Genomic DNA, 2,500 nt, shown 5'->3' on the forward strand with positions numbered 1-2,500 from the left:
CTAACCCACGTTGTCCCTTAACCTAACCCACGTTGTCCCTTAACCTAACCCACGTTGTCCCTTAACCTAACCCACGTTGTCCCTTAACCTAACCCACGTTGTCCCTTAACCTAACCCACGTTGTCCCTTAACCTAACCCACGTTGTCCCTTAACCTAACCCACGTTGTCCCTTAACCTAACCCACGTTGTCCCTTAACCTAACCCACGTTGTCCCTTTGCCTAACATAGTTCACTGCTCGGAATCTCTGGTGTCGTTGTTATCCTCATGTAGATGTCTTGCGAGTGTTGCTTACTTTCCACATATTCCCGCTATCCACTGTCAATTGTACTGCAATAGGACTATATCGCCCCCCCCCCCCCCCCTCTGCCCCTCTCTTTGTGTCTCCGTCCTCTCAAGCTGGTCGGTCTGGCGTTTGAGTGTTAAATGAGCCTCGCAGCTGTTCAGTTGCGTTCAGATGTCGACGCCCTCAGTGTACGTCGTGGTATGGTCTGTGTCCATTGTCCGCTGATGTCGTACGCGTAACCCACACGCTGTACCGATCATCGGTAGTTACGTACAGAGTGAAGTAGTGTGATACGTGTGACCGTACGCTGGCTGTGCCCAACGGTGTCGAATCTCAATTTCCATATGTTGTGCTCGATGCTACTTGTCTCGTCTCCCAATAACAGCTAGGTTGCACTGTGGTACGCCGTAGAGGCGTGTGGGAGGAACGTACGAACGCATTGTATGTCACCCTGGGTCGCTGGGGGTGGTGGTGCGGTGAGTCAGGTCAGGTCAGCGTGAGCCGTGTGATGTAGTGACGCGTGTATTCCGACTTTGTCGTATTGCCTCACACAAAGTGCTACCCTGGTGGACCGCGTTCCATATCTGGGACATGCCGCAGATGCCGGTTGACAGTGGATCGCGGAAGGGACATCGCATACGTGCGCGGGCCACCTTCCACGTGTTCTCTTCTGCACATGTCGCAGTGTGTATGTGGTCTGATGTAGCGTGTCGTGACACATGACATCCTGGCATGCAAGAATTGTTGAATTCGCAAATGTAGGTGGACATCTACGTTTACTGCCCAAGATACGCAAATGAACTGGAAATCCGTTGTTGAGCGGTTGTTCACGCTGGAGGTGAATCTGTGATGGCGACGATCGGTACAGCTATTAACCGGTTGTTTCAGCGGTACCCGCCACATCCACACACGTGACTAGGCCCATGTGGGTATGAAGCGATACGCGGCGGTGGCTTGGTGGGACTGTTCCCGGCCGGTGAAGGGGGGCCGCCCGGCGTGTTGGCCGCGCGCTGCGTGGGCGCACGCGCAACAGGCGGCTGGTGGGGGGCGCCGAGTGGCAGGAGCGCCAGCCGACGGGCTCGGCAGGCGGCGCAGCTACGCTGCGGCGCACCCTGCACGCGGCGCCTGGCGGCCAAAGTTGGTTCAGCCGAGCCCGGTGCGAAGCGCGGTGGACATCTGCAGTGTGCTGGTCTGATTGAGGACTGTGTGCGTTGAGGATGCGCCGCCGCCTGGCACTCGGCGCCGCGACGCCGTCTGCTGCTCGGTCGCCCCAGCGGTTCTCGCAGGTGGTTTGTATCGCAGTTGTGCGGACGTGTTGGCGCGTGCGCTGTGCTGGGAGAGTTCGCTTCTGCACCCAAGTGGGGCTTTGCCCTTGTGTGGCGCTGGCGTTGGAGCTGCCGGTCACCATAGGTGGCGCGTGTTGTCTCCCGCCGGCAATGCCACGACAGCACGCTCCCGGGCCTCTGTCGGCAGCGGCAAGCTCAGTTGGGAGCAAGGGTGTTCGCACTAAAACCGTCTACTCGCCTAACTCCGGGCGATTGCGCCTCTCTCGAAACCGACCAAGTACCTAGGACGGCGCTGCGCGCCGCCGGGACCTGAGAGGGTTTCGAGGTGTATCGTGCAGGGGAGCTCGGCCTCCTCCTGTTTGCAGAATAATTGAGCGGACGCTTGCGTGTTCGCGCGGGCCCCCGGGACACACTCCCGGGCGGCCGGCTGCTCAGCTCTAGTTGACGCAGCTCCCTGGTTGATCCTGCCAGTAGTCATATGCTTGTCTCAAAGATTAAGCCATGCATGTCTCAGTACAAGCCGCATTAAGGTGAAACCGCGAATGGCTCATTAAATCAGTTATGGTTCCTTAGATCGTACCCACGTTACTTGGATAACTGTGGTAATTCTAGAGCTAATACATGCAAACAGAGTCCCGACCAGAGATGGAAGGGACGCTTTTATTAGATCAAAACCAATCGGATTGGCTTGTCTGGTCCGTTTGCCTTGGTGACTCTGAATAACTTTGGGCTGATCGCACGGTCCTCGTACCGGCGACGCATCTTTCAAATGTCTGCCTTATCAACTGTCGATGGTAGGTTCTGCGCCTACCATGGTTGTAACGGGTAACGGGGAATCAGGGTGCGATTCCGGAGAGGGAGCCTGAGAAACGGCTACCACATCCAAGGAAGGCAGCAGGCGCGCAAATTACCCACTCCCGGCACGGGGA

General features: G+C 57.2%; 1 non-coding gene across 1 annotated transcript in view; it reads left to right on the forward strand.

Moving 5' to 3' along the window:
- The first annotated feature begins 2,022 nt into the window (after positions 1–2,022).
- The window catches only part of LOC126304796 (small subunit ribosomal RNA), a 1,893-nt gene continuing 1,415 nt past the window's right edge, over positions 2,023–2,500 (forward strand). Inside the window, exon 1 of the ribosomal RNA XR_007553186.1 lies at positions 2,023–2,500. This exon is cut by the window's right edge and continues 1,415 nt beyond it. This is a non-coding gene — a ribosomal RNA (small subunit ribosomal RNA).

The sequence above is a fragment of the Schistocerca gregaria genome, unplaced genomic scaffold, assembly GCF_023897955.1.
Source record: "Schistocerca gregaria isolate iqSchGreg1 unplaced genomic scaffold, iqSchGreg1.2 ptg000186l, whole genome shotgun sequence".
NCBI lineage: Eukaryota > Metazoa > Arthropoda > Insecta > Orthoptera > Acrididae > Schistocerca > Schistocerca gregaria.